An 18,974-nucleotide genomic window follows, 5' to 3' on the forward strand; every position below is an offset into this window, starting at 1 on the left:
ATAGCCAACGTCTCCTCCTGTGACAATGGGTACACATGACTCCTGGGAAGTGCAGCGTTTACCTGGAGATTTATCACGCAATCCCCTCGTCGATGAGGTGGTAATCGGGTCGATGAGGTGGTAACGAGGACGCTTACGCTCTCCTCTCCCGAGGGAGCTGGATGAACGGTAGCCAGGTACATATCCAACTGTAGCAGGAACCCCTGGCACCCAGCCGCCGCTCCATCGTACTCCCTGGGGAGAGCCAGGCGTAGGGCTCCGGGTCCGGACGTCGGTGGAGGGGTAGATGGTGGAGGGGGATTTGGTGCTGGGGATGCGGTAGGGAGGCCACTCCTCTCCCATCGGTCCATCCTTTCCATCATCTGCTCCATCGCTGAGCCGATTCGGTGGAGGATGGTGGTATGGGGAAGGACCCGTTCCTCCATCGATGGGAGAGGAGGGGAGGCTGCTCCTGCTGACTCCATAGCTGGTGCGAGATTCTGTCAGACGGTTGCTAGGAGTGGTGGTAGGAGTCAGGCGCAGAGAGCGGAGGTACGGAACTTTGTGTTTATTTAAACAAAAACACAACACGATCGACGCCAACACAAACGGCGTGGAAAAAATGCCAAGTGCCCAAAACAGGTGCACAGCATGCATACAATATTACAGTAGTAAATCGCCAGCACATCCAACTACAAAAACACAACCTGACGCTAAAATAATCCCGCACAACACTGGGCGGGCTAACCAGGCTTAAATAACCAAAATCAAAAGACCAAATGAGGAACAGGTGCAAACAATAAGACATACCAAACGAAAAGGAAAAAGGGATCAGCGGCGGCTGGTAGGTCGGTGACGACGACCGCCGAGCGCCGCCCGAGCAGGCAGGGGAGCCACCTTCGGTGGGATTCGTGACACTCTCACTGATTAAATAAACCTACCATTAAATTTATAGACTGATAATTTCTTTGTCAGTGGGCAAACGTACAAAATCAGCAGGGGATCAAATACTTTTTTCCTTCACTGTATCTGGGTTAGGTTAGTTTGCTTTGAGAGCCACTTGCAGTAGACAGGTCTTGTCTGGACTGTAAACCTGTTCTCCACCATGGCAAGGAAGACAGCAGTATCTCATCTGATTTATACAGCTCCTATTTGAACAGAACAGACCCTCTTTCTCAAATCCAATCCACATGGAATTATTACACAGATTGGCTGTGAAGGGACTACATGATTGGCAGGCATGTGTGTGTGCATGTTTGTGTGTGCATGCCTGCTTGCGTACGTGTTTGAACAACATGCTTCAAATGTGTGAGCATGCCTAAGTTCATGTATGGAGGAAGTATTTGATTGGCTGATACAACTCTACTCTTGCAGCCAGAACTGCTTCACATAGCTTCAAATGTCATGAGTGGGGGAGAGAGCCTCGCACCAGACTCAGCCCCAAAGAGCGAGAGGAGTGATCTGAGAGAAAGTGTAACAGCATTGATAGTGAGATAGAGAGGAGAGATGGTGTGTGTGTGTATGCGTGCGTGCGTGCGTGTGTGTTTCAGCCCTTGAGTGCCATGCATACAGGGACCTTTGAAATGTTTGGATCCTTTTTATGTGTGAGAGAGAGAGAGCAGAAATAGTTTGAGAGATATGAGAAGAGAGAGCGCTCAGAGTGTAGAGCACAGAGAAAAGGAGTGTTTTCAAGAGAATGCGTTCAAGAGAGTGTTCACTAGAGAGAGAGAGAGAGAGAGAGAGAGAGAGATTGAGAGAGAGAGAGAGAGAGAGAGAGAGAGAGAGCAGGCACACAGACACAGAGGGCTGTGATCACATGCTTCTTTCTCTGCACAGCACGCTGTTTTTGTTTAGCCTCTCCGGTGCAGCTGAGAGCTAGAGTCGCTCACACTGTCAGAGAGCACCACACAGCACACAGTGCTGCCTAAGCTTGAGTGGAAAGTTTCCACAGCAGAGTCAGGACTCAACTACTCCTGTCCCACTGAGAGTAAGCCATACCGAAGAAGAGACAGAGGTAAGAACAAAATGCTACACAGAAAATTCAGCTCCAGCTGAGACTGGAGACTCTCACTGTGTCTGTCATACTCAGCAACTGAGCTAAAACGCACATCAACAAAGGCTCTTTTCACCTGAATGTTGAAGTTGAGTGGAGATTTCAGGTGGATGGGTGCGAAAAGAGCGCGGTGTGCTGTTGTTGGAGGATAATTATTTGATTGAGAGAAGTTTGTGGAACAGGTGTTTTTGGACAATGTGTTTCCTATAGAAAATAGGGGAGAAGTCCCACCCCGTTTGTTTATTAATGAGCTCTGGAAATGAGTTGCTACCACTGCAGTAACATAACTCTGCCAAAATATGACCGAGTGTCAGCGTCTGAGGCACGTAGAGAGATGCACTACTTTAATTTAGCCTCAAGGCCAGTCTGATAAGCAGTGTTGCAAGTGAGGTGGTATTTGCTGTGAGCGTGTGTCTGCGTAAAAACTTCTGTAACAAAACGTGTGTGTGCATTGATGTACACCGAACAAAAATATAAACGCAACGTGTCAACTGTTTGTCCCATTTTTCATGAGCCGAAAAAAAAGATCCCAGAAATGTTCCATATGCACAAAAAAGCAAATTTATCTCAAATTGTGGACACAAATTTGTTGATATCCTTGCTAATGTCACGCCCTGACCATAGAGAGCCCTTGTTTCTCTATGGTGTAGTAGGTTAGGGCGTGACGAGGGGGTGTTCTAGTTTAAAATGTCTATGTTGGTGTTTTGGTTTGGTTCCCATTTAGAGGCAGCTGGTAATCGTTGCCTCTAATTGGGGATCATATTTAAGTAGCTATTTTTCCCCCCTGTGTTTGTGGGATATTGTTTTGTGTTTGTGCATGTGCACCACGTAGTCACGTTTCGTTGTTCGTTTATTGATTTATTTGCTTTTGCTTAAAGTTTCACTTTGTAATAAATATGTGGAACTCAACATACGACAACCATGACAGAATATCCCACCAAAAGAGGACCAAGCAGCGTATCCACGAGGTAAAGGAGTTTTGGACATGGGAAGAAGTGATGGGTGGATGCGAAACCCTTCGTTGGCGGCAGATGGAAGGTAATAATGGAGGACAGCGATGACGCCGGGGTTCGCGGCCACAGAAAGCCCAAGGACAACCCCAAGATTTTTTTGGGGGGGCACAAGGGGTGGCCGGCTGAGCCGCGGGAAGAGCCAGAGCACATGGAGCAGGCAATAGAGAAGTGGTCGGTCGACCCAAGGAGAGAGCCAGAGCCCGCCTGGGAGTCGATGGAGCAATGTGAAGAAGGATATCGGAGAATAATGTTGGCGAAAAGTAGGCTGCAGCGCAGGCGGGCTGAAGATCAGGTCATCAGTCCGGTGCCATCTGTGCCGGCTCCACGCACCAGATCTCCAATGCACCTCCCCAGCCCGGTACGTCATGTGCTTGCTCCCTGCACTCACCCTGAAGAGCCAGAGACCGTCAGGGAGGCAATGGGGAAGTTGGGAGAGAGAGAGATGAGAGAGATGTTGTGCAAGTGTGTTCTGCTCAACATCCGACCAGAGGATACGGTTAGCAGTCTGCTGCAACCTAGAATAAATATGTGGAACTCAACATCCACTGCGCCTTGGTCCCGTTCTTACGACAACCGTGACAGTTATATCCTTGTTAGTGAGCATTTCTCCTTTGTCAAGATAATCCATCCACCTGACAGGTGTGGCATGTCAAGAAGTATTTCTGTCTGTAATGAAGCCCTTTATAGGGGAAAAACTCATTCTGATTGGCTGGGCCTGGCTCCCCAGTGGGTGGGCCTACCCATGGCTGCGCCCCTGCCCAGTCGTGAAATCCATAGATTAGGGCCTAATTTATTTATTTAAATTTACAGATTTTCTTCTATGAACTGTAACTCAGTAAAATCTTTGACATTTTTGCATGTTGCGTTTATATTTGTTTTATCAGTAGGGGGGTACTGTATGTGTGTGTGTCCAAGACATGAAATCTAGCTTTGCCCTGTGTCACCCATGGTGTGTTTGAAGCGTGACGGATGACATCACAGAGGGGTGGCTCCCTGACAGCCTCATTGAGATTTATAAAAGAACATGAATTTAATAAAAGGCAGTTATCTTGTGGGGGGATGTGGCAACTTACCTACAGTAAAGATGCACACAAGCTGTCCTTGTGTAATCAACATAGAGGATGCTAAAACAGTATAGTAGTTTAATTCAGTTAGTGTAATAGTTGATAATATAAAAGCTATATTGGGTAAAAAATATAGTAATGCTATGATCATAATGCATGGTAATAGTGTTCCCACTGCAGACTTTCTATGCGTGTGTTGTCAGTAGCAGCAGTAGCTATAGATCCTGAGAGAATGGAGGACACTATATTCTAGTCACATGCTTGTTTTATTATTCCTTTCTTTACCTAACTTTTCTGTCTCTCTCTCTAAGCTGTTAGATAGGCAACATAAAAGATAACCCCCCTTTTAAAAATGTAATGTCAAAGTACATCTGGAGCTAGTGACTAGACAGAGAGTGCCTCAGGCACTTGACAGTCCTCCCCACACCTATACTGCCTGTCAGGTCCCAGTCAGATACCAGCCTGAGATAGCCAGCCTGTTAATACCTCTTTTTAACAACCTTTACTAACAGGCCCTCCTCTCTTCCTTCCCTCTTTCTCTCTCCTCTCTCCTCTCTTCCTTCCCTCCTTCTCTCTCCTCTCTTCCTTCCCTCCTTCTCTCTCCTCTCTTCCCTCCCTCCTTCTCTCTCCTCTCTTCCTTCCCTCCTTCTCTCTCCTCTCTCCTCTCTGTCTCTCGATCCCTCTCTCCGTTCTCTCTTTCCTCTCCCTCGCTCTCTCTTCGATCGGCACCCCTATCTGCTCCACCTGCACCTGCCAGCTGATTAATTATGACCAGCAGACCACTGAGACGGAGAGATAAATCACTACCATGGGAGATAGCTCTCTTCCTCTGTGTCTTTTACCTTTCTCTTTATGTCCCTCTCTTCCTCTCTCTCTCTCTCTCTCTGTCTCTCACACACACACACAGCGGCGTCATGCACCCATCGACACTGTCTCACCTCCTCCACTGATGTAGCATATCTGTGCTCCGTGGTGCACATCAGAAGGAACCACTTACTAAGGAGAATGGGGGGGGGTAGTCTTTGCATGGTCCAGTCAGTGTGCCCTCTCTGCAAAATGCCACAGACAGAAAATGAAGTTTGGTACTTAATTTGACATACAAATAAAATAAAAACAGGACAAATCTGAGGGGAAATGTTCACACACCTCTTTTCTCTCTCATTATTATCTCACTCACTCACACACTCCTCTCTCTTTGCCTCTCCCTCCTGCTGTCTCAAGCAAGGCTACACAGATTGTTATTTGCAGAGCAGCCGTGGGCCGGGGCTTTTGTTTCCAGTAAACCCTGGGGCTATTTATAGTGTGTGTGTGTGTGTGTGTGTGTGTGTGTGTGTGTGTGTGTGTGTGTGTGTGTGTGTGTGTGTGTGTGTGTGTGTGTGTGTGTGTGTGTGTGTGTGTGTGTGTGTGTGTGCGTGTGTGCGCGTGTATGTGTGTGCGCGTGTATGTGTGTGCGTGCATGGGTTGGCAGCGCTCACTCGCTCCACACTTCTGGGGGTGTCTGTGTTTCATTGACTGTGCCGACAGAGAGCTTGACAGAGGGAGAGAAGAGGCCAGTTGGTAGCGGTGTAGGTAGCACAAGGGGTGGCAGTTAGGGGACTGGTCTGTTACTCTGGAAGGCTGGGATTAATGGGTTTTAAGGATAGTGTGAGTGGAGCTATACTTCCTGGACGGTATTAAGAACATGCTAAGCAATAAGAATGTTTATACTTAGTAGACTGGTAGGTTGAAGTTGTGGCTTTGTACTCTGTCTATTAATACTTGCTCATGTCTAGTTTGACTGGCCTCTGACCTATATATTTATAGTTTTCTGTGTAATTGTCCAGTCAGACAGTACTCTTCCACCCAAAAAGTGATCTCATTGTTCTTCCCTGCTTGTCCATGAATACCCCTCGGACAATTAATTGAGGCCCTCTAGGTTCCGGGCCCCCCTTGTTGAGAATCCCTTTTCTAGGGGGTCTGAGGAGTGTTCTTGTGCACGCGCCAGTTCTGCCACCATTTGATCGGAGGAGACAGAGAGAAATAACCTCACCACCACGTATTACATTGGTGTTAAAAAACACTTAGTCCCCCACCACAGACACCAATGGACCATGTCTAAGTACATTTGTTTACAGGTAGCTGCTCACCACAGCTCATGTCAAATAACCAGCTTTCCCACAATGCAACACATTCTACTGTATGTTGTCCACCTCATCTCCCTGAGACAATCCCACTGGATTCTTAAGAAAATTCCCCATCGCTGGAAAGACATGATTTTTTTGTTGACATTTTCTGTTTGTTGCCAAACGCTCTGAAATTGAGCGAGATTGAAATGTTGACATATGTTGACAAGAGAACCTAGTACAGAATGAAGACTTGCATACATGAATCATACCCTTGTACGTCTAACATGCTACATAATAGATTAAGTGAACTGCATGACAAAACAGTGGGACCTACCATACAACAATGCTTTTCAAAACAATAATAAGTTATAAGGATACAGAAGACTACAGAGTGATTTAGGAGAGAAAGGACAGGTGACAACATTGGGCTCTATTCAATCCGTATCGCGGAAGTTCAGCGTTACAGCTTGATTGAAATTTAAAGGCAATGTTCCCGCGTTAGCAGAGACTGCCTTCACAGTAATCACTGCATATGTTGGCTCAATTGGATATTACCTTTAAATTTCTGATGCACAATCTGTAACACTTCAGCGGTTACAGATTGAATAGAGCCCATTGTTATTTGAAACATACCACTTACAATAATTATTGCGTAAGTCCAAAACTGGTAAATCTATTTGTCATAGTAACAGAGACAAATGTTGTGGTTTTTGAACTAAGAAATGATATTCTGTTGGGCCCGATTAAGTGCACTAAAGGGCAAAGACATCAATCATTAGTAATAATTTTAGCAAGACTTCCATTCCCAAGAAAACTATAGCCATCAATAGACTCTTCTTGGAGAAGAAATGTTCCTACTTGATAGAATAGTTGACCAGAAGTATTCTAGGAACATGACTAATGATACAGTAGTTAAAACAACACCTTTCTTTCTCCATATGTGAATGAATGCTTGTGTGGAAAAGTCACATGTTGCCTCAATATTGTCTCTTGATTTCAGAAGGCTACATGGTAATGGTAATGTGGTAATGCAGTGGTAATGGCCAGGGATGTTCTGTAGCGTCCCATGGTCCATTGTTGCTTGTTACTTGCATGTCCAAGCGGCAGGATATGCACAAACTGCTTTTGTTTAGGGGATTTTGTTTTCTCATGAGGAGACAAAACAATGTGTGCAGCATCAGAGAGGCCTGGGTTGGCAGCATTCTCACACACGCACTCAGACACACACACTTACGTTGACTGAATACGGATGGGCTCTCTAAGTGTCTGGTCCATGCTGCCTCTAACTTTGCTGCTCCAGAGATGGGGAATTGATTGGACTTTAATTCCTGAGGGCCAAATAGTTTCATAACCCCCCCTGCTTCGAGTGAAAGCAGACGTCGGTTATAAAGGGTTAGTTCTCAGAGAGAGAGACTCTTATTGTGACACATTTCCTGCCCTGCTCTATTCCACTTTACCTTGTGTGGGCCCTATTTTTAGTCCAGCTCAGGGAAACAGGTTGTTCAGAAAGAATAGGAGGAAGTCTACTTGCCATGTAGACAAACAATCCGCGGTCTAGCAGGAGTTAGCCGCTACGCTGTACAAGGAGAGCGAGGGATACAATTGAAGTGGGTCAGACACAGAAAGGACCAGAGAAGATACACAGTACTGGAGCAGTATGCTGGTGTTTCCAGTGAATGGGTCTGCGTAGGAGCGGGCCAGGCTCCTTAGGTGGAGCAATGCTAGAGGAAAAATACAACCTCAGCTCCAACAGAAGTGCAGGTCTTTGGCTCTGCGCTTTGTTTTTGGGGTCTTGTTGTAGCCCAACCGCGTTCATCGTTTCTTGCACGGTCAGATTGCTAAATTAGTTTAGCACCCAGCTATCTAAACTTGCCATCATGTTCAAATTACTGGCTGGAGGGCCCACATTAATTTTGTTAGTCAGTTTCAATTAGATGTCATATTAAAAACATTTCTATGGCAAAATGTGTACAATTAAGGGAAATAGTTATACATTTGCTAAATCTCTTCTCCACCCAATGGCAAAATGTGTAGAATTACAGCAAGCTTTCTTTAAAAACGGCAACATTTTTCTCTACACCCGATGGGGGGGATGCTCAGACCCTCGAGCAACTGCGGCCCCTCATGATTCTTTGTGGTCCCCACCCCCATCAACGTTGCCTATCCTGTATTAGACTGTAGACGCTGAGCTGTTGAGCTATGTACAGTATTTGAGGACTGCTAAGGATTATGCTTTCAAAATGGTGGCGTTTTATTTATGGATGATAGGTTTGTACTGGTTACCTGAATTGGCTAGTATAATGCGACTCCATTTGAGCATGAATGTTTTGAGATTTTTTTGTTTTAATGAGCTAAATGTTTGAGCCTTGAATCAGCACAAGCTGAGCGAGCGCTATGCTCCGAATGCCGACCCCGATACCAGGGGAAGATGCCGACCCCGATACCAGGGGAAGGATGTTGCCTGAGATAAGGAGGGGTGTACTTCTTTGAGATTCCATTGATCTGCCGCTTCCGCAGTCCCACACTGCATACCTGCAATCCCACATCAACCCTTATTAATTCAATGGGAGAGGATTCTCAGCAAATAACCCACAATGCTAGCTCATGCACACACATACATACGTAGGCAGACAGGGATGTGCGCACACACACACACACACACACACACACACACACACACACACACACACACACACACACACACACACACACACACACACACCAATCTACTCATGGGGTTGTTACATAATAAGAAGTTAGCATATCACTTAAATTTGCTGATCAAACAATAAACAAGCCGCCACCCAGCCACTGATTTGGTAAATACACTCCTGTATGTATTTATTTGGACAGTGAAGCTAAAACTTTTGATTTGGCTCTATACTCCAGCATTTTGGATTTGAAATAAAATGTTTCATATGAGGCGACAGTATTTGAGGGTATTTTCCTACTTATCTGTTTTATCGTTTAGAAATGACTCTACAAACTTGTTGGATGCATTTGCAGTTTGTTTTCGTTGTATTTCAGATTATATTGCGCTAAACTTTTGACTACCTTAGTACACATTTACACTGCCTGTAGAAAGTCTACACCCCCTTAATACCTATTGAGGCCACGGGTTAGCAATGAACCCTGAGACGGGATTGCTAGCAAGGCTGGAAATTCAAAACATCAAAAATCTAATAATTTCAATTTCTCAAACAATCAACTATTTTACACCATTTAAAAGATAAACATCTCCTTAATCTAACCACATTGTTCGATTTTCAAAGAGGCTTTACGGCAAAAGCATAAAGTTAGATTATGTTAGGACAGTACATAGCCACAAAAGTCCAAACATCCATTTTCAATTCAAGGTCAGGCGTCACCAAAAGCAGAAACCAGCTAAAATTATGCACCAACCTTTGACAATCTCCATCAGATGACACTCCTAGGACATTATGTTATACAATACATGCATTTTTTGTTCCATCAAGTTCATATTTATATCCAAAAACCGCATTTTACAGTAGCGGTGAAATTCAGATTTTTTTCTTCTCTGAAATGCTTCCGGTGAACAACGTTACAATTTTCAAAATTACTATTCGAAAACATTGGTAAATTATAATATTGTCATTCAAATAATTATAATTTAACATTTCGTAAATGCTACTGTCTTGCCAGATTTCAAAATAACTTTACTGGGAAATCACAAGTTGCAATAAACCGGGTGCTGTGCTAAGAACAATAGGGTAGGCTAAACATGTTAGCATCATCTTGTAACCATGTAATATCAATAATACTATTGTCAATAATCCATTACCTTTGATTATCTTCATCCATTGGCACTTCCAGGAATCCCAGGTCCACAACAAATGTGGTTTCTTTTGACAAAGTTCATAATTGATGTCCAAATAACTCCAAGTTGTTCCATGTTGTTAGCGCTTCGGTGGCTACTAAAAAGTAGCGCGGGGTGGGGGTGTGAAGTCACGCGAAAAGTTAAAAAAGTTACAAAAATAATCTATTTACGTTCGTTCAAACATGTCAAACGTTGTTTAGCATCAATCTTTAGAGCCATTTTTAACGTGAAACATCAGTAATGTTTCAACCCGACCTCACCTGTGTTTTTGAAAAATGTCTCGTGTCTCATGATCGCGCAGGTGCAGGCAATAATGGAAGTGACGACATCCCAGGGACGTCAACTTCACTGCATTCTTATTTGCTCTCTGTTCATCATAGAAGCTTCAAACAACTTTATAAAGATCGCTGACATCTAGTGGAAGCCGTAGGAGTTGCGAAATGAATCCTTTCTCACTGTGGTATCTAATAAACAATGACAAAAAAAATAGTACAGCCACAAAATTCTTTTTTTCTCTCAGGTTTTCTCAGGTTTTTGCCTGCCATATGAGTTGTGTTATACTTACAGACACCATTCAAATAGTTTTAGAAAATTCAGAGTGTTTTCTATCCAAATCTGGTAATAATGTGCATATTCTAGCTTCTGAGTTGGTGTAGGAGGCAGTTAAAAATGGGCACATATTTTTTCCAAAATTCTCAATACTGCCCCCTAGCCCGTAGAGGTTAATAAATGAAACACTAGTCACTTTAATGTCACTTTAATCATGTTTACATATCTTGCATTACTCATCTCATATGTATATACTGTTTTCTATACTATCTACTGTATCTGAGTCTATGCCGCTCTGACATTGCCCATCCACATACTTATATATTCTTAATTCCATTCCTTTACTTAGATTTGTGTGTATTAGGGAGTTGTTGTGAAATTGTTAGATGTTACTTGTTAGATATTGCTGCACTGTCGGAACTAGAAGCACAATCATTTCGCTACACACCGCAATAACATCTGCTAAACACGTGTATGTAACCAAAAACATTTGATGTGATTTGATTGTACAACGGGTCTAGAGACTAACTGGCGCACGTACGCAACACGTGAGTTTGAGGTTTGGGGAAGATGACTTTCACCATAAAAATGCACCTTCATAATAAAAGCATTAAATGCACAATCGCTTTTGCGGTCACTTTTGATAATGGTGTTTTCCCGCTAACGGAACATTGGTGCTTATAGCCTACTGCCATGTGCACGTTGTTGCTCTTATAATGTGAAGAAAGAGCCTAACTCCCTTGATCACACCGACAGCATCATTGCGCAAAATAGTACGCAGCATCATCTGGATATGTGTGCAACAAAAGTTCAACATTCACCTTCTGCTACCATTTCTGTCAAGCCGTCTACGCATACAGTTTGATGCATACGTTCGATAAATCCAACGTATGCACCAGACCGAACGCACTGCAACTGCCTCTGCCAACTCAATGCTGCAAGGCAAATGCGGCGTTTCATTGGAAATGAATGTACTTCTGGTGTACCAAAATGCAATGAAGCTGTCGGTGTGATTGAGGCCTAATAGTTTATCAACATTTTAAGCTAAACGTTCTGATCTGTTGCATCAGCCTCATTGCGTAAAACAGTTTTTTTGATGCTAGTGGTTGTATTAATTTGAGATCTATCACATCCCACAACTATCCCAGACTATGTTTGGAATATTTATTACTCACACAGAATAGAATAGGTTAACTTTTGTACTGTTTGGGATAGTACAGTGACATGGGCTAGTGCTTTTGCTGTTCATTAGGCCTACTCATCTTGTTGGCTGACGAAAAGTAAATATGGACAGTTCTTCCAATATCTTCAATATGCGCCTAGAAATTGGATAAGGACGTGTGCAGTTGCGTCCCCGATGTGTCTGTTTTCACTTGGCAGCCTGTGAGAAAAACCCTATCATGTGACGGAGAGCCATGTGAGTGAGAGGTGCTTCGGAGCAAGCAGCACGCAAGGACAAGGGAATTATTACTATTACTATTATTACTAATATTCAGCCCAAGGGCACAACAGTCACTGGCCGGCAAAAGGCATGGATTTTTTTTTTGGGGGGGGGGGGATTTATGGCCACACAAAGGGGATGCCGCTGGGAAATTCCAGGCATTATCAAGTGCTTGTCAAATTGTGAATGAGAGACTGATGAAGTGTGTAGAGCCTGCACAAAAAACAAAGCAGTGCTCATGCCTTTCATGCAACTTTTTTCAAATCATCATTAAAGTCACGTCATGCAGCCTTAGAATCTACTAAAAATCAAAACATATAGCTTGAAATAGACTACATTTTCTTTATATCATGTTTCTTTAGACCTGTCTAAAATAAATAATGGTTTTATTGTCAAGGTATAGGCTATATTACATGCATTTATTGTACTTTTTAAATGTAGATGTTCTAAAGGTCTGCATCAGTGGCTTGTAGGCTATGCTTGGAAGACAAGAGCTGCTAAATGTGCTTATGTTAATTAACGGTCAGTTACAGTTTGCTTGACATTCACCAGCTGACGAAATTTTGTGACCACCACTGCCCTATACACACCGCACTTTATTTATTCTTGACATAGTTCACTCTAATATATCTACTGATGTACATATTCTTAGTTTATCTTGTGTATATTCATCATATTTATCTTGTGTACACCATTCTGTATACTTCTGGCCCTTCTTTGGACACTGTGTTAACAACCCTCCAGACGAGCTTCAATGCCATACAACTCTCCTTCCATGGCCTCCAACTGCTCTTAAATACAAGTAAAACTAAATGCATGCTCTTCAACCGATCGCTGCCCGCACCTGCCCGCCCGTCCAGCATCACTACTCTGGACGGTTCTGACTTAGAATATGTGGACAACTACAAATACCTAGGTGTCTGTTAGACTGTAAGCTCTCTTCTTCCAGACTCACATCAAACATCTCCAATCCAAAGTTAAATCTAGAATTGGCTTCCTATTTCGCAACAAAGCATCCTTCACTCATGCTGCCAAACATACCCTCGTAAAACTGACCATCCTACCAATCCTCGACTTCGGCGATGTCATTTACAAAATAGCCTCCAATTCCCTATACACTACTCAATAAACTGGATCCAGTCTATCACAGTGCCATCCATTTTGTCACCAAAGCCCCATATACTACCCACCACTGCGACCTGTACGCTCTCGTTGGCTGGCCCTCACTTCATACTCGTCGCCAAACCCACTGGCTCCAGGTCATCTACAAGACCCTGCTAGGTAAAGTCCCCCCTTATCTCAGCTCACTGGTCACCATAGCAGCACCCACCTGTAGCACGCGCTCCAGCAGGTATATCTCTCCAGCAGGCCAATTCCCCCTTTGGCCGTCTCTACTTCCAGTTCTCTGCTGCCAATGACTGGAACGAACTACAAAAATCTCTGAAACTCGAAACACTTTTCTCCCTCACTAGCTTTAAGCATCAGCTGTCAGAACAGCTCACAGATCACTGCACCTGTACATAGCCCATCTATAATTTAGCCCAAACAACTACCTCCTCCTCTACTGTATTCATTCATTTATTTATTTATTTTGCTCCTTTGCACCCCATTATTTCTACTTATTTCTACTTTGCACTTTCTTCCACTACAAATCTACCATTCCAGTATTTTACTTGCTATTGTCACGTCCTGACCAGTAATAGGGGTTATTTGTATTGTAGTTTGGTCAGGACGTGGCAGAGGGTACTTGTTTTATGTGGTTCGGGGTGGTGGTTTCTTTAGAAGGGTGTTTGATTTATTATTTCCGGGTTTTGGGTTATGTTCTATGTTCTCTCTAGTTTAGTATTTCTATGTCTAGGTAATTGGGTGTTGGACTCTCAATTGGAGGCAGGTGTTTTTAGGTGCCTCTGATTGAGAGTCCTATATATAGGTATGTGTTTTGTTTGTGTTTTGTGGGAGATTGTTTCTGTGTATTGCTTCAAGCCTTACAGGACTGTTATTCGTCGTTGTTTTCTTTTTGTGTACGTGTTTATTTTTGGTTCACCTTCTTTGCCAACTAAATAAAAAATAAGATGAGTGCACATTTCCCCGCTGTGTCTTGGTCCGCTTTATCCGACGACAACCATTACAGAATCTCCCACCAACCAAGGACCAAGCAGCGGAGTAAGGAAACAATTATATGGACTATCAGGGGAATTGGACATGGGAGGACATTTTGGACGGGGCTGGACCTTGGCACAAGGCTGGGGAATACCGTCGCCCACGGGAGGAAATAGAGGCAGCCAAGGCGGAGAGGCATCGGTACGAGGCTTTGTACGCGCTGAGGGAGAAGCACGAGAGGCACCCCCAATACATTTTTTGGGGGGGCACACGGGTAGTTTGGCTGGGCCAAGGGTGAGCCCTAAGCCAGCTCCCCGTGCTTTTTGGGAAGGACGTATGGAGTGGAGAGCGCCTAGGTATGCGGAAGTACGCACGATCTCGCCCATACGCACGCACAGTCCGGTGCGAGTGATCCCAGCCCCTCGCAAATGCCGTGCTAGAGTGGGCATCCAGCCTGGTAGGAGGATGCCTGCGCAGCGCATCTGGCCACCGGTGCGCCTCCTAGGTCCAGGCTACCGTACGCCCGCTCTACGCACGGCAACCATCAGGCCCCTGCACAGCCCAGTTTGCCCTGTACTAGCACTCCGCTCGTACAGGGCTACTAGTTCCATCCAGCCAGGACGGGTTGTGCAGGAGGTGCGATAGAGACCGCCAGTGCTTCTCCACGGCCCGATATATCCAGTACCAGCACCAGGCCTCCAATACGTCAGCCCTGTCCAACTCAGCCTGTTCCCGCTCCTCGCACTAGCCTTAAAGTGCGTGTCTCCAGTCTGGTAGCTCCACTACCAGCCTCACGCATTAGGCTTCCAGTGCGTCAGCTCAGTCTCGAGCTTCCGGCAACAGTGTCCAGTCCAGAGTATCCGGCAACAGTGTCCAGTCCAGAGTATCCGGCAATAGTGTCCAGTCCGGAACCGAGTGAGTCTGCCTGCAGTCCAGAACCGAGTGAGTCTGCCTGCAGTCCGGAACCGAGTGAGTCTGCCTGCAGTCCGGAACCGAGTGAGTCTGCCTGCAGCCCGGAACCGAGTGAGTCTGCCGACAGTCTGGAGCTAGAGTCGGCCTACAGTCCGGAGCCCCCAGAGACGCTCTGCAGCCCTGAGTATTCTGCAGGGGTGGACAGGTTGGGTGGGGGTAGTAGACCGGAACCTGAGCAACCTCCAGTATAGGTGGGTTGGGGGGGGGGGGGTTGCACAAGTGCCGTCGGTGACGGCAGCCACCCTCCCTTCCCTCCCTTCCCTCCCTTTAGTTTAGGGGGATTTTTTGTGTTGGGGGGTATTTATTTATGTGAGGTGCATCCGGGGTCTGCACCTTTGGGGGGGGGGGGGGGGTACTGTCACGTCCTGACCAGTAATAGGGGTTATTTGTATTGTAGTTTGGTCAGGACGTGGCAGAGGGTACTTGTTTTGTGGTTCGGGGTGGTGGTTTGTTTAGAAGGGTGTTTGATTTATTATTTCCTGCTTTTGGGTTATGTTCTCTTCTCTCTAGTTTAGTATTTCTATGTCTAGGTAATTGGGTGTTGGACTCTCAATTGGAGGCAGGTGTTTTTAGTTGCCTCTGATTGAGAGTCCTATATATAGGTATGTGTTTTGTTTGTGTTTTGTGGGAGATTGTTTCTGTGTATTGCTTCAAGCCTTACAGGACTGTTATTCGTTGTTTTCTTTTTGTGTACGTGTTTATTTTTGGTTCACCTTTGCCAACTAAATAAAAAAGAAGATGAGTGCACATTTCCCCGCTGTGTCTTGGTCCGCTTTATCCGACGACAACCGTTACAGCTATATTGTATTTACTTTGCCACCAAGGCCTTTTTTGCCTTTACCTCCCTTATCTCACCTCATTTGCTCACATTGTATATAGACTTTTCTACGACTGTAAGTTTGTTTTACTCCATGTGTAACTCTGTGTTGTATGTGTCGAACTGCTTTGCTTTATCTTGGCCAGGTCCCAATTGTAAATGAGAACTTGTTCTCAACTTGCCTACCTGGTTAAATAAAGGTGAAATTTTTTTTAAAATAAATATTCCCCTGGTGTACATATGTATAGATTGCATTTTGATATTGCTACAGCGCTATTTGGGTTGTTAATTGGATTCATCCCGCCGTTCTTGATTTCTTGCCTTTCTTTTTCGCTGTTTTTCTTTACATTTTTGCTCTTTGACATTTGACTGCATTGTTAGGATCTAGTAACATAAGCATTTTGCTGCACCACTATAACACCTGCTAAACTTTGATTTATCCATCCACTGTGTCTGCGTTTCCAGGTCCCTCCGTGTATACAAATTATTTGAAAATAATTTCAAAATAATATGTATTTATTTTAAGAAACATTTTGATGACATAAGTCAATGGTGCCCCCTGTCAATTATTTTAGTTGGCAATTATAATGATGATCTAGAGGGTGTAACTGTCTAGCATGGAATCCCGTCTCTAGTGTGTTTTAATGTGTACACATGGGCTTGTTACTGTGTTGTCATCAGTTGCTGTTATTACCTCAGCCAGTAACCTCAGCCACCTCAGATACATGATTGGGTTGTGTAGAGGTGTTGGTATCAATAGAGTGGGGGTCAGGCAATGGTGATGGGGTAGTTGTCAAAACAGGTGGGATTGTAGAGGTGTGTGTGTGTGTGTGTGTGTGTGTGTGTGTGTGTGTGTGTGTGTGTGTGTATTGAGGTTACTTTACCAGATTCATCCTATCCTCCTGATAATAACAAATATAAAACTGTTCCATATTTCTATAGTGCTCTCAAATGAGGACACCCTTTGTGTTGAAATATACATTTTCCTTAGTACTCCAGTGTTTACCCCAAATGCGCCCACACTCATATAGCAGTGTGTCTAGCTGTGGGATTGCCTATAGTGACCATTTAAGTGTTTTAAAGCTGTATAGAGAGTGGTATCAATGGTAAAACTTCCTGGAAAACAGACAGATTACCTGCTATCAATTTTTAACAAACAGAAGGAGACATTAAACACTTTCTTGGAATATGAACATGAGTGGCAAGAAATGTATAGCCTTTGCACCCAAGGCCAATAGTATGGGATCAATTCAATTCAATTCAAGGGGCTTTATTGGCATGAGAAACATATGTTAACATTGCCAAAGCAAGTGAGGTAGATAATATACAAAAGTGAAATAAACAATCAAAATGAACAGTAAACAGGGATCCATGTCAGTAGGATTAGGAAAACCCTCGCAGCTCTGTGAAAAACAGAACTGTTCTGTTTACTGAACTGCCAAGGCCTTGAATCCACCAAGGAATGTTTTATTTACAAACAAGCACCCTGCATTGGGTTGTGATACAAGTAGTGACTTTGGGGTCCTTTAAACAAGCAACATCTAACTGTAGCTCTACAGGCTTTCTGCTTCCATCCTTGGAGCAGGAGCATGCACCTACGTGTACATCTACATCCAAACAATCAATCAAGTATTTATGAGGCGTATAGGAAATGAGTCAAACATGAAAATGCAAGATTATAAATAACGTATGACCCTTTCCTTCAAGACAGATGCTCCGTTGCGGCTTCTGCGCTTCTTTAATACAGGAAGGAATTCTGTTCACTTCGAATTGACATTTTCAGAACAAGCTTCCTTCCCTCTAATTTCTCTATGGCTCACTTGTGTTGTGGATGGCGTTATAAAATAGTGATACTAAGTCAAGCAAGGTTGCTTTTCAACAGAGAACTGTTTTCACTTACTGTACCTCCCGTCTGCCCTCTTTCACTTCCATTTTCATATGCAGTAGTGCCTTATAGTACTAAGTACTACTATGGTACTAAGGTGCCCATACCTAAGTAGTTTCCGCCATATTGCTTCCATCCATCCGCTCCTATCAGCTCTGGACAAGGGGAGTGACTAAAGGGGGATAGAAGGGGTCAAGCTTTGGAGTGTCCCTGTGGAGAGTAGGTGCTGGAGTTGCCTGCCTGATTACCACGTAATGGACAATTAATCAATTTACTGATCCAGGTCCTCCTCAGGCTCAAGGCAGCAGACTCTTCATGCTTCTGTACATCACTGCCCTGTGTGGCTAACCGTGATATCTCTCTCTGGTTGGAGAAGATGTTTGATTTAGAGAGGTTGTGGAATGGTTTTTTTGGTTGAGGAGAAATTGTAGAAGGTATTTTTGTGGTCATTTTTAGTAGATGTCTTTTAGCACATCCCTGAGACAGCATGCTGCTCTGCCACAACATTCTGCTCACATTTCATTCTGTTAATCAGAGTTCAGAGCTAAAGGCTCTTCGACATGCAGAATGTTATCTAAGCACCCACAGGGTGGTCTTAACTGTTCAAAGACCAACAGTGTCATGGGTATATGTAGAAGATACATAAGGGATGTTTACCCCTGGACAACAAACTCAACAGTCATTTGGTGTCATGTAACTACAGCACGTAAGATACAGTAGTCGGTGCAATAATATTACCTATACGCTACCTGCTGTATTTGTGGAGGTATAAATGTGAGGTCCTATTGGATGTACCAAATCGAGGTGTTGCAAACATTCGTGTTGCCATAAAGTAAGTAAGTAGCCTTGAACAAGCCTTGGCTTGTCTTGGCAGTCCCTATAGGAGAACCCTTTGAAGAAGCCTTGTTGGTTCCAGGTAGAACCATTTTGACTGGACATGCTTGTGGAGAAACATGCAGTTTCCAGTTGACAGCTGATGATTATGTTGGTTCTGTCTGTCCCTCTGCACTGTGGGGTCAGAACAACATTTTCAGCATAGACTAATTATGTCATTCAGGACGCTACTGTACAACTCTGTGTTTACAACTGTATTGACCAAATAGCTCATTGTATGCTTTGAGCACAAAATGTATGGTGAACCTGGAGTCAAAGCAGTAG

General features: G+C 44.2%; 1 protein-coding gene across 3 annotated transcripts in view; it reads left to right on the top strand.

Annotated features, from left to right (window-relative positions):
• The first annotated feature begins 1,768 nt into the window (after nucleotides 1–1,768).
• LOC115153175 (ras guanyl-releasing protein 3) overlaps nucleotides 1,769–18,974 on the top strand; it is a 47,122-nt gene continuing 29,916 nt past the window's right edge. For 2 of the 3 annotated variants that reach the window (XM_029698313.1, XM_029698315.1), the window contains exon 1: nucleotides 1,769–1,993. The gene's annotated coding sequence lies outside the window, so the exon portion shown is untranslated. The remainder of the gene's footprint in view (nucleotides 1,994–18,974) is intronic. The other variant, XM_029698316.1, reaches the window with a different exon arrangement.

The sequence above is a fragment of the Salmo trutta genome, chromosome 18 (genome assembly GCF_901001165.1).
Source record: "Salmo trutta chromosome 18, fSalTru1.1, whole genome shotgun sequence".
Taxonomy (NCBI): domain Eukaryota; kingdom Metazoa; phylum Chordata; class Actinopteri; order Salmoniformes; family Salmonidae; genus Salmo; species Salmo trutta.